This window comes from Camelina sativa, chromosome 4 (assembly GCF_030686135.1).
Source record: "Camelina sativa cultivar CO46 ecotype springtype chromosome 4, ASM3068613v1".
In the NCBI taxonomy this organism is placed as follows: domain Eukaryota; kingdom Viridiplantae; phylum Streptophyta; class Magnoliopsida; order Brassicales; family Brassicaceae; genus Camelina; species Camelina sativa.
The window spans coordinates 17,916,393-17,930,803 of NC_141883.1; the positions used below are offsets into that span (position 1 = coordinate 17,916,393).

Here is a 14,411-nt window from a genome sequence, read left to right on the forward strand (position 1 = left end):
TTCCTGTTATTTGAATATTGGTTATTTATATTTATTGGATATTTATTGGTTATTGTTTTTGTTATTCCGCTGTTGATTGTGATTGTGGTTAGGTAGCTAGTGGGTATGGGACCACTAGTTGTAGTTTATTTATTATTATATTATTATTTATTATTTAAAAAAAACGGGTCGGGTCGTTTCAGGTTTCGAGTGTGAAAATAATTGTGTTTATATTGTTTTAATAGTGTTATGCATCCCTCAACAATCTTATGAAGGAACAATTTGCTAGCTATTTTGTCCACAGCTGGAAATACCTTTTCACAAAAATTAAGATGTATCAATTGATTATATTCTTTAAAAATTAAAATTTTGAAATACGCAATATATGTTGTTCTCTAAATTCAAATATATATATTATATATATATAATAGATTAGATAAGGACCCGCCCGATGTGCGGGTTTAAAGTTTTATAAATTATATTAAAATTTATTATATGTTATTTATAAATTTTATTTTTGTTATAATACACTGATTTATATCCGTTTACATATCTTTTATGCATGTTACCATTAAAAGTGTATTTTTTTTACACCTACATATACTCTATGTTACAAATATATTCTTTATCACCTACCTAGAAAATGTCTATATGAACACATTAAGCCAACTATTTTACTTTCACTTCTGTATAGTTTTTTGATTACTATAATTGTTGGCTCAAAAATATTTGAATAAAAAATATATTACATAATATACTAATCAATGATGTATCATCACAATAATGTATGACCACCATGGAGAAAACCTCGACTCCACCCTCATCCCTTATAGAGAGAACCTTGCGTCCAACCTCCTTCACCATGGAGAGAACCTTGGCTTTGCCTTCCTCCCTTGGGGAGATAACCTTGCGTCCAACATCCTCCACCTTTCTCCCTTGGGAAGATAAACTTGTGTCCAACCTTCTCCACCATAGAAAGAACTTGGTTATGCCCTCCTCCTGTGTGGAGAGAACATGTTCACGTCTTTTTGCTATCTCAAAATGGCTTTATCCGGCAACCAATGAAAGTAAAAACTTTTTCTAACATCACAAAATCTTTTGATAGTAACTAATCTTAAATTTCCCAATGTATTCTTGGAAGTGTCTTTGACACACAATGATGTAGCCTCTGTCTCAGTAACGCCTCAACCACCACCTTGCTTAGTGAGCCTATGTCCACTCTCAGTCCATGGGCACACCTTCCTAAGTGGCCTCAACATCTATTCCCGTCCCTTAACCCACCCATATTTGATAGCCGGTTTGTTACGTCTGGGAGACTTTAAAAATTTGTTTACCAACCCTACAAATCAACAAATGATATTTTTCTGTGTTTTGTCCTCACTCGCACAGTTCTGACAATCACTTCCAGGAAAGTCGCCCATCATGAAGTTCTCTCAGGACCCTTGACCGAAAAATTAGTGTATTTTGATGACATATGTGGCCAAGTCAATTCTTTTAAACCTTTCCACGTACATAGGTGTCACAGTCTTTGAGCTCCTATGGATATATCAACAACGATTTAGGGTTTTCCAATATATCTATCTATGTTTGTTGTAAGCTTGTGTTTGATTAGTCTATTTTATCCATCCATTAGGTTGATGTGCTTCTACTCATTATCTCCCTTTGGTATTGAATGAATAATGATAACAATTAAGTTTGCAAAAAAAAAAGGATTTATGACCAATCAATCAAAGTTGAGAAATTAAAAGAAAATTAATTTGGCATAACTAAAAAAAAATTATAAGAAAAATAAGATATGACACATGTTAAAATCTTTTTAATTACTAACATTCGAAACTTAACTTTATATAATAAGATATGGTATCATGGCATGATTTGTTCTCTTTGTATGATAAGTTAGAGTTCTAGAAAGAACATTTGTAATTTCTTTAAAACAATCATTATCCATTGTGAAAATCGTCATAACAACGCTTGAGTGATATATATATATATATATTGCTTATTAAATAAAACAGAGTAAACGTAACCACCAGGGTTTTAGCAATTTTCCGGATTCAGAATTAGTGTTCGCGAACCTGCGACCATTGGGTTATAAAAAAAACGGAGTAAACAAAATAGAAAATCTAATTTGAAATGTGCATCTATATATTTCAAAATATGACAAAATTATTTCAAAACTGTCTTTTTTTTTGTGTGCGTGAATTTTTTACTATCATACAGAAGCTTTCTAAAATGTCTTGTCCAAGAAATACAATTTCTCGTCAGTTGTTTATTATGATTACGCTTTTTGGGGAGGAGGAACCATACCAGGAACCATACCACAAGAATCACCACGCCTATTATAACAATCACGGCACAGACGCCTATCGCAATCAAGAGTCCCAAATCCATTTTCCCTTACTTGTCTTCTCACTAACAATTCTTTATGTGTTTCTTGTGTAGTTTTGTGTGTGTTCTGAATATTATTATTTATATATTTAAAAGTTGGAATTACTCATAGCATTAGCAATACAAAAGGGATATTTTATAATCAAAGAGATCTTAACATTGCCTTCACATACCCAACTTTGCAGATCATGACAGATGTCTAATATATCTAATATTAAAATACATGTCATATCTAATTTAGTGACAACATATATTTTAAGTGTATCTAATAGTAAAGAGACTGTGACAGTATTATATAGATTGTAACATTTGTCAAAAGAATTTCAGTAAAACTTATCAAAAATAATATATGTGCATCTGAGACAAGATTTTTTTTATAAAAAAAAAACTTATATATATATATATATATATATATCTAATTGAAGTCAATAACAAAATCAGTTGTTTATTGATGAAAATATATGTAATGCATTGTATAATGATATTCAAATCATTTTAGCCTTAATTTATACATATATATCTTTCTTTCTTTTTTTTTATACATATTTTTATCATCTTATACAAACTACTATTTAAAAAATATATATATATATATATATATATATGCATATATATATAAACTAAATGTACTTTATTCTCATGATAACTATTTTTTTTTGTTTTAAACTAAATTGTTAAAGAAGAAAATAATCTGATTATCTTTAACTCTTTATGGATTCCAACTTTTTTTTATATATAGAAATTTTATATATTGATAATTATAAACAGGCCTTCACAAAAATATGTGATGGGCTTTGAATACAAACATAGGTTCACACAGTTACAAAAAGAAGAAAACACAATAGTTTTTGCTATTGCTGTCGTCGGAAAAGGAGATCGGATTCTGCTGAATACCTAGGACAAAGGCTCGAACATTAAAGCCAGTGGCTGCAAGACCGGCGGCATTGCAGCGGAAACACGAAAGTGAAATCTTTAACAAAGCAACCATCACTCTTTTTCCGACTTACTACAAATCTTCCAGAAAAGTGCAAAAGCGTCTAACTTAATTAACACGAAGGTTTTAAGGAGAAAGCATAGGCCAAGCATATAGCAATAACTTTTTTTTTATCTACGCCTATCATTATCGTCACAGCCATTTCTTCCTTACTATGTGACTGTGTATTATATGATCATATTATTAGAAAACAAATAAAAACAAAAAAAAGGTTCGTTGTGTGGTACATGATGTTACTTTATGAATCTGGGTAGTAAAAAATACACGCACAAAAAAAGTAGAAAAATAAAGTGTTCTTTTAGATTATATTTGCACTTAAAATATATGCCATCAAGTCTGAAAAATAAAGAAACATAGATCATCTAAATTGTGGGAGACTTGTTGCATGCTTAATGCAACAAACAATTAAACTTCCATGGCTTCATACTTGGCAAGGTCAATGTATAAGTGTATTTAAGCGAGCTCAAATCAAAAATGAAGTTCAATAAACTATACAAAATTTGTATGCACAAACTTTTGTCTCAGCACAGATATATGATGTCTGCAAAAGATTCTATCCGACAAAAGACATCAGAGGCCTGCGGATTTTGCCTATGTGTTTCGATTTTGAAGATTTATAAAAATATATTTGAGACACGTTTTAGAACATTATTTGGAGGCAAAACACAAAGAAAAGGGAAGCTTGAAATTTTCAATAGGAATGGAAATATTTCATAGAGTTAAATGGAATATTTCCTTTTGAATTTAGGAAAATTGTTAGCTCAGCAAATGAGAGTCTGAGACACACATTCCTATAATAATTAAGGGTCTAGGGCTTAGAAAGTTAGCCCTCTAGAATGTGTAAAAGAGAGAAAAACCGTATAAACCTTTTAGCACCTTCAGGGAGAAAAGGGCGAGAGTTTTATCTTTAAGATCATTGTTGTTGATCTTAGGGATCTCATAGTGGGTTGGACATAGATTGAAAACAAATTTAGAGAATATCTTAGAGTTGTGTAAGTCAGAAATTGTACATTAACTGTAATTGTGTTCAAAGTAGTTTCAACAATATTTGGTGGCGTTTGCTGGGCTCAGTTCTCATTGATTCAAGGCTATACATCTTTTAAAGAGGCTTGGGAGATTATGAAAAATATTTTGAAGGTACAACAAGTGTGAAAAACACAAGGTTAGATAGTCTTGCTTCTGATTTTGAGAATCTTAGGATGCATGAGTTTGAGAACATTTCTGATTTTAGTGGTGGAGATGCTATTGTAAATGAAGCTCTTGCTCTTGGGAAGAATTACAAAATTTCGATGGATGTTGCTCTTGATATAGACAATATGTCTTTTGATGAGGTAGCTAGTAAATTGCTAGGCTATGAGATGGAGTACTTATCTTCTGATGTAGGAAACAACACAAGGGATTAATGTTTCCTCAGTGTGATAGTGAAGAGAACACAAAGGCTCGTAAAACGGAAGAACTTGTTAGTCTTGTGGTGATAAAGCATGCAAAGGGTTGAATATTCCAGACGGACAGAAAAGGAATAAGGTTCAATGTCATGTTAGTCAGGGCTTTGGTCATTTTAAATGAGATTGTCCTTCAGTGAGGAAGAAAGGTAACAAAAGTATGCATTCACCCAAAAGGAAGAAAAACGCACAAAAGCCCCAAACAAACAAGTCAAAGTTTGTTGCTCTTTGTGGTTCAATCAAACATGTTGATGACAAGTTGGAGTTGAAGTTTGATGATGGAACAACTACTAGCTTAGACCATGACCGGAGAGATTCTCAGACTGTTGCGTGCACAAAGACAGATTCTGGAAAAACTTGCAGTGTGGATCAGGACTCTGAACCAGTATAAGCACTTAATTTATCGCTAAATGATCAGACCAACAGTCTGACGAAAGATCTGATAGAGAAGAAAAAGGGAAACTAGAGGCTTGTCATAGAGAAGAATGACTTGTTAAGAAAAATTTCAAATCTGGAAGAAGATCTTGCTCTAGAGAAATTATAGTCTTCTTATTTAGAAAAATGTTTAGGATATCACTTAAGAAACATCAAGATGTTAAGCATAGGAACAAAGGATCTTGACAAGATTCTGGCAACTGGTAAAACATGTAATGTCAGATGGGATTTGGGTTACCATGGAGGTAATTCTGGTACAATTACTCATTTTGTTAAAGGAGAAACTTCGGCTTTAAAATGTGCAGATTCATGACCTTGTATATCTCCATCAAACATCCGAAACATTTTTTTCAGCAAGGTGACATGTGATAATGGGCAGAAATCTTAGCCGCCGTCTGTACACAGCAGCCTGAAGAGAAGAGTGATTGATTATTGGTACTGCAGGAAATTTGGTCATATCAAAGCTCAGTGCTACAGGTTCTTGAATAGGGTAACACAAGTCATGAGAATGAAGAAGTATTACAAAGATGCTCAAAGATCCAATCAAGTTTCGATCAAGAAGCAGGATTTATATTGTCCTCATGACTACACAACGCATGCATCAAGGGACATAGTCTGAATGTGGCTACTCAAGGCATCAGAGAGGTGTTTAACAGAGAAAAAAAAACTAAGACATAAGTGTGTGAAATTCCAAGATTCAGGTCAAACATTGGAGAACCAGATATTAAGCCAAAGGATGTCATTTCAGAAACCAAATACTAAGAAGAAAGACGATTGTGTGTTTGACGACTAATTGAAGTCTTGTGATGATGGTTGATACTTCAAGATGTTGTTCAAGGTAAACTTGAGCTAAGTATAGGAACAAAGAATCTTGATGAAACGACCGCACCCGGATTCCCAATCCTCACATAGGATCCACGAGATACGGTCTCACCGGAACCCCAAAATTCCGACGAGACAACCGACGTAGAAATCGCTTCAACCAAAAACTTCCACAAATACACCAAACACCACCTCATCTAGTTATTGAGTCGCACAACCAACCACCCCTAGCGACCGAGTAACAAGACAGGTGGACTGGAAAATATTTGATTTCGTCCAGCCATGGACAACACTTCCCCACAATTATTCTAACTCACTATAAACTCCTCTAGTGTCGAACGACACCTCCACCTGGTGTCGAACGTCACCCATCGCACCACTTGCGAACCAACACACACACCAACGCTCACAGCATCACTTCTGTCAATCTCTCCTCATCCAAACCTAACTCCAGCTGTCCTCCTAGGACCCAAATACACAACAACATGCTAGTGTTGACCGACACCACCTTGGTGTCGCTCGACACCCCAAGTTTACCACAAAACCATCTATACCAGACCACAATACAAATACTTGATTAAATCAAAAACCAACCGTTCATTTCACAAACCCACCGTTGGATATAAAGCTTATAGCACCACGAAGCTACCTACCAAACTTCAGCCAAATCGGACCCCGTTTCAACCTTCAAACATTTCCCTGAAATAGCCCTCTCGAACCAGTTCACGCTGTTCATCCGCAGGTGTTGGTGTCGACCGACAACACAATGGTGTGGAACGACACCAACCCAGAAATCACGATCCGAGCCTCCCTTCAAGCTCCTTCTCACCGCAAAACCCTAATCCTTCACAACAATCTATTCCTTAATCGATTAAATATCAAACAACACGACATACCTGGATAACAACCATGAGAAGGCCTCATTGATTCTCCCAAGCTTGAAAATTTCAATAGGAATTGAAATATTTCATAGATTTAAATGGAATATTTCCTTTTGAGTTTTGGAAAGTTGTTAGCTCTGCAAATGATAGTCTGTGGCACACATTCCTATAATAATTAAGGGTCCAGGGCTTAGAAAGTTAGTCCTCTAGAATGTGTAAAAGAGAGAAAAACCGTATAAACCTTTTAGCACCTTTAGGGAGAAAAGGGCGAGAGTTTTATCTTTAAGTGAGAACCCCGGGTGTAGATCATTGTTGTTGATCTTAGGGATCTCATAGTGGGTTGGACATAGATTGAAACCAAACTTAGAGAATATCTTAGAGTTGTGTAAGCCAAAAATTGAACATTAACTGTAATTGTGTTCAAATTATTTTCAACAAAGTTCGAGGACGTAGGCATTTGCTAAATCTCGTTAAAAACTATGTGTCTCTTGTCTCTTCCACACTTACAAGTGGTATCATAGCAGACATCTGTACTGATTCTGACTCAACAAACGGGTGAAGATCTTGGGAAGAAGAACATGGAGGCACAATCGATTTTATTCATGAAAAGACTTTTTGATGTTAGATCCAAATCATTATAGGCTGTGGAAGGTGTTGATAATGCATAGAATTAACGGAATTCATGAAGATGCATGGACAGCAGTTGAACTTGGATGGGAGTGGCCAAAACAGGCTGCTGGTGTAGATTCTGACAGTAATCTTGTGGCTGTTGAAAAACCCAAAACAAAATGGTCAAAATCTGACAGAGCGTTGTTCATATTCAATTCTCTGGAAGTTTCAACAATATTTGGTGGCGTTTGCTGGGCTCAGTTCTCATTGATTCAAGGGTATACATCTTTTAAAAAGGCTTGGGAGATTATGCAAAATATTTTGAAGGTACAACAAGTGTGAAAAGCACAAGGTTAGATAGTCTTGCTTCTGATTTTGAGAATCTTAGAATGCATGAGTTTGAGAACATTTCTGATTTTAGTGATAGAGATGCTATTGAAAATGAAGCTCTTGCTCTTGGGAAGAATTACAAAATTTCGATGGAAGTTGCTCTTTATATAGACAATATGTCTTTTGATGAGGTAGCTAGTAAATTGCTAGGCTATGAGATGGAGTACTTATCTTCTGATGTAGGAAACAACACAAGGGATTAATGTTTCCTCAGTGTGATAGTGAAGAGAACACAAAGGCTCGTAAAACGGAAGAACTTCTTAGTCTTGTGGTGAATAAAGCATGCAAAGGGTTGAATATTCCAGACGAACAGAAAAGAAATAAGGTTCAATGTCATGTAGTCAGGGCTTTGGTCATTTTAAATGAGATTGTCCTTCAGTGAGGAAGAAAGGTATCAAGAGTATGCATTCACCGAAAAGGAAGAAAAACGCACAAAAGCCCCAAACAAACAAGTCAAAGTTTGTTGCTCTTTGTGGTTCAATCAAACATGTTGATGACAAGTTGAAGTTGAATTTTGATGATGGAACAACTACTAGCTTAGACCATGACCGGAGAGATTCTCAGACTGTTGCGTGCACAAAGACAGATTCTGGAAAAACTTGCAGTGTGGATCAGGACTCTGAACCAGTATAAGCACTTAATCTATCGCTAAATGATCAGACCAACAGTCTGACGAAAGATCTGATACAAAAGAAAAAGGGAAACTAGAGGCTTGTCATAGAGAAGAATGACTTGTTAAGAAAAATTTCAAATCTGGAAGAAGATCTTGCTCTAGAGAAATTATAGTCTTCTGATTTAGAAAAATGTTTAGGATATCACTTAAGAAACATCAAGATGTTAAGCATAGGAACAAAGGATCTTGACAAGATTCTGGCAACTGGTAAAACATGTAATGTCAGATGGGATTTGGGTTACCATGGAGGTAATTCTGGTACAATTACTCATTTTGTTAAAGGAGAAACTTCGGCTTTAAAATGTGCAGATTCATGACCTTGTATATCTCCATCAAACATCCGAAACATTTTTTTCAGCAAGGTGACATGTGATAATGGGCAGAAATCTTAGCCGCCGTCTGTACACAACAGCCTGAAGAGAAGAGTGATTGATTATTGGTACTGCAGGAAATTTGGTCATATCAAAGCTCAGTGCTACAGGTTCTTGAATAGGGTAACACAAGTCATGAGAATGAAGAAGTATTACAAAGATGCTCAAAGATCCAATCAAGTTTGGATCAAGAAGCAGGATTTATATTGTTCTCATGACTACACAACGCATGCATCAAGGGACATAGTCTGAATGTGGCTACTCAAGGCATCAGAGAGGTGTTTAACAGAGAAAAAAAAACTAATACATAGGTGTGTGAAATTCCAAGATTCAGGTCAAACATTGGAGAACCAGATATTGAGCCAAAGGATGTCGTCTCAGAAACCAAATACTAAGAAGAAAGACGATTGTCTGTTTGACGACTAATTGAAGTCTTGTGATGATGGTTGATACTTCAAGATGTTGTTCAAGGTAAACTTGAGCTAAGTATAGGAACAAAATATATTGATGAAACGACCGCACCCGGATTCCCAATCCTCACATAGGATCCACGGGATACGTTCTCACTGGAACCCCATATTTCCAACGAGACAACCGGCGAAGAAATCGCTTCTTACAAAAACTTCCACAAATACACCAAACACCACCTCATCTAGTTATTGAGTCGCACAACCAACCATCCCTAGCGACCGAGTAACAAGAGAGGTGGACTGGAAAATATTTGATTCCGTCCAGCCACGGACAACACTTCCCCACAATTATTCTAACTCACTATAAACTACTCTAGTGTCAAACGGCATGTCCACCTGGTGTCGAACGTCACCCATCGCACCACTTGCGAACCAACACACATACCAACGCTCACAACATCAGTTCTGTCAATCTCTCCTCATCCAAACCTAACTCCAGCTGTCCTCCTAGGACCCAAATACACAACAACATGCTAGTGTCGACCGACACCACCTTGGTGTCGCTCGACACCCCAAGTTTACCACAAAACCGTCTATACCAGACCACAATACAAATACTTGATTAAATCACAAACCAACCGTTCATTTCACAAACCCACTGTTGGATATGAAGCTTATAGCACCACGAAGCTACCTACCAAAATTCAGCCAAATCGGACTCTGTTTCATCCTTCAAGCATTGTCCCGAAGTAGCCCTCTCGAGCCAGTTCATCCGCAGGTGTTGGTGTCGACCGACAACACAATGGTGTGGAACGACACCAACCCAGAAATCACAATCCGAGCCTCTCTTCAAGATCCTTCTCGCCGCAAAACCCTAATTCTTCACAACCATCTATTCCTTAATCGATTAAACATAAAACAACACGACTTACCTGGATAACAACCATGAGAAGGCCTCATTGATTCTCCCAAGCTTGAAATTTTCGATACGAATGGAAGTATTTCATAGATTTAAATGGAATATTTCCTTTTGAGTTTAGGAAAGTTGTTAGCTCTGCAAATGATAGTTTGTGGCACACATTCCTATAATAATTAAGTGTCTAGGGCTTAGAAAGTTAGTCCTCTAGAATGTGTAAAAGAGAAAAAAACCGTATAAACCTTTTAGCACCTTCAGGGAGAAAAGGGCGAGAGATTTATCTTTAAGTGAGAACCTTGGGTGTAGATCATTGTTGTTGATCTTAGGGATCTCATAGTGGGTTGGACATAGATTGAAACCAAACTTAGAGAATATCTTAGAGTTGTGTAAGCCAAAAATTGAACATTAACTGTAATTGTGTTCAAAGTATTTTCAACAAAGTTCGAGGACGTAGGCATTTGCTAAACCTCGTTAAAAATTATATGTCTCTTGTCTCTTCCACACTTACAAGTGGTATCATAGCGGATATCTGTACTGATTCTGACTCATCAAATGGGTGAAGATCTTGGGAAGAAGAACATGGAGGCACAATCGATGTTACTCATGGCAAAAGACTTTTTGATGTTAGATCCAAATCATTATAGGCTGTGGAAGGTGTTGATAATGCATAGAATTAACGGAATTCATGAAGATGCATGGACAGCAGTTGAACTTGGATGGGAGTGGCCAAAACAGGCTGCTGGTGTAGATTCTGACAGTAATCTTGTGGCTGTTGAAAAACCCAAAACAAAATGGTCAAAATCTGACAGAGCGTTGTTCAGATTCAATTCTCTGGAAGTTTCAACAATATTTGGTGGCGTGTGCTGGGCTCAGTTCTCATTGATTCAAGGCTATACATCTTTTAAAGAGGCTTGGGAGATTATGCAAAATATTTTGAAGGTACAACAAGTGTGAAAAGCACAAGGTTAGATAGTCTTGCTTCTGATTTTGAGAATCTTAGGATGCATGAGTTTGAGAAAATTTATGATTTTAGTGGTAGAGATGCTATTGCAAATGAAGCTCTTGCTCTTGGGAAGAATTACAAAATTTCGATGGATGTTGCTCTTGATATAGACAATATGTCTTTTGATGAGGTAGCTAGTAAATTGCTAAGCTATGAGATGGAGTACTTATCTTCTGATGTAGGAAACAACACAAGGGATTAATGTTTCTTCAGTGTGATAGTGAAGAGAACACAAAGGCTCGTAAAACGGAAGAACTTCTTAGTCTTGTGGTGAATAAAGCATGCAAAGGGTTGAATATTCCAGACGAACAGAAAAGGAATAAGGTTCAATGTCATGTAGTCAGGGCTTTGGTCATTTTAAATGAGATTGTCCTTCAGTGAGGAAGAAAGGTATCAAGAGTATGCATTCACCGAAAAGGAAGAAAAACGCACAAAAGCCCCAAACAAACAAGTCAAAGTTTGTTGCTCTTTGTGGTTCAATCAAACATGTTGATGACAAGTTGAAGTTGAATTTTGATGATGGAACAACTACTAGCTTAGACCATGACCGGAGAGATTCTCAGACTGTTGCGTGCACAAAGATAGATTCTGGAAAAACTTGCAGTGTGGATCAGGACTTTGAACCAGTATAAGCACTTAATCTATCGCTAAATGATCAGACCAACAGTCTGACGAAAGATCTGATTCAAAAGAAAAAGGGACACTAGAGGCTTGTCATAGAGAAGAATGACTTGTTAAGAAAAATTTCAAATCTGGAAGAAGATCTTGCTCTAGAGAAATTATAGTCTTCTGATTTAGAAAAATGTTTAGGATATCACTTAAGAAACATCAAGATGTTAAGCATAGGAACAAAGGATCTTGACAAGATTCTGGCAACTGGTAAAACATGTAATGTCAGATGGGATTTGGGTTACCATGGAGGTAATTCTGGTACAATTACTCATTTTGTTAAAGGAGAAACTTCGGCTTTAAAATGTGCAGATTCATGACCTTGTAAATCTCCATCAAACATACGAAACATTTTTTCAGCAAGGTGACATGTGATAATGGGCAGAAATCTTGGCAGCCGTCTGTACACAACAGCCTGAAGAGAAGAGTGATTGATTGTTGGTACTGCAGGAAATTTGGTCATATCAAAGCTTGGTGCTACATGTTCTTGAATAGGGTAACAAAAGTCATGAGACGGAAGAAGTATTACAAAGATGCTCAAAGATCCAATCAAGTTTGGATCAAGAAGCAGGATTTATATTGTCCTCATGACTACACAACGCATGCATCAAGGGACATAGTCTGAATGCGGCTACTCAAGGCATCAGAGAGGTGTTTAACAGAGAAAAAAAACTAAGACATAGGTGTGTGAAATTCCAAGATTCAGGTCAAACATTGGAGAACCAGATATTGAGCCAAAGGATGTTGTCTCAGAAACCAAATATTAAGAAGAAAGACGATTGTCTGTTTGACGACTAATTGAAGTCTTGTGATGATGGTTGATATTTCAAGATGTTGTTCAAGGTAAACTTGAGCTACGTATAGGAACAAAGAATCTTGATGAAACGACCGCACCCGGATTCCTAATCCTTACATAGGATCCACGGGATACGGTCTCACCGGAACCCCATAATTCCGACGAGACAACCGGCGTAGAAATCGCTTCTTACAAAAACTTCCACAAATACACCAAACACCACCTCATCTAGTTATTGAGTCACACAACCAACCACCCCTAGCGACCGAGTAACAAGACAGGTGGACTGGAAAATATTTGATTCCGTCCAGCCACGGACAACACTTCCCCACAATTATTCTAACTCACTATAAACTCATCTAGTGTCGAACGGTACCTCCACCTGGTGTCGAACGTCACCCATCGCACCACTTGCGAACCAACACACATACCAATGCTCACAGCATCACTTCTGTCAATTTCTACTCATCCAAACCTAACTCCAGTTGTCCTCCTAGGACCCAAATACACAACAGCATGCTAGTGTCGAGCTGGTTCTGAAGCACTCTCTCGTGAATCACTGGGTGGTACGATGGATAGATGGGTGATTGACTCGCTCAATCGGTGGGTTAATCGACTCGCTCGATCAATGAACGAATGAAGGATGCTGAATCACTCAATAAACTTATTCCGCAGGATTCTGAAGCACTTAGTGAATCACTCACAAAGAACTAAAGAACAAAGCAATACAAAGACTCAAACTTTGTAAAGAAGAAAATGTTTATATTACTTTAAAATGATCAAGGGTAATTTACAAATGAACGAACTAATGAGCATATATAGGCTCAGCTACACGTTCTAGTGTTCTAAAACAAGAAACAAATCATAAAAATTAATGAAAATATGGCGCTGGACCATTAAGTGTAGAATTGGTCCAAATAAGGCAAGTGAGGTGTGCCTTGTATCTCGTTAACTTGGAGAAGAAGTGGTGACGTCTTGGAAGCTTCTTGGTCACTTGTGGTAACTCAAATATGCACAAGAATAGAATAGGAAGTAGTTGTTGTGTATTGATGGTAGTCGGATCCGATAAGGGCAAGTAATAATAGGATTGAATCCGCCTAATCCAATGGCTATTATTGCGTGTGAATATCCTCCAAATATTCTCTGGTGGTTGTAGAGGCTCTCCTGGTTTCCATATGTAGATTTGGGGCACGTCCAAGTGAAGGCAAATGGAAGTTTCCATATCTGGCTCCAAGTAAATCAACGGACATGATTCAAAGGGTGGTTTGGACTTGGGTCTTCTCTTGGGTTGTTCTCCATGGGCTGAGGACTTGTGGTGAATCAAATAGGTGTGTGGGCTTCCTCTAGGGCTGGTACAAGTGTCAAAAGGCTGAAACTCTTCATAGCTTGCAATGATGTTTGATTCATTCGCGAGTAATTCTGCATGTCTGTCAGCGAGTAGTTAAGCATGTCTGTCAGCGAGTAGTTCAGCATCTCGAGCGAGTATTCCAACAAGTATTTCAGCTATGACTTCTTGTGTCATCTTTGAATCAGATGAATGGTAAGTGATTCCTTGATGACTTAGTGTTGCCTCATTAAAAACCTTTCTAGGTAAACCCAGTGGGAAAAACCCTAGACAAGGGAAAAAGAGTGC

General features: G+C 37.0%; 1 long non-coding RNA gene across 1 annotated transcript; it reads right to left on the reverse strand.

The window, feature by feature from the left end:
• Positions 1-1,781: 1,781 nt before the first annotated feature.
• LOC147945915 (uncharacterized) lies at positions 1,782-2,477 on the reverse strand. Its single transcript, XR_015596182.1, has 2 exons — positions 2,287-2,477; positions 1,782-2,054 (listed from the first exon to the last, which is right to left on the reverse strand). It is a non-coding gene; the product is annotated as an uncharacterized LOC147945915 (long non-coding RNA).
• Between the last annotated feature and the right edge of the window lie 11,934 nt (positions 2,478-14,411).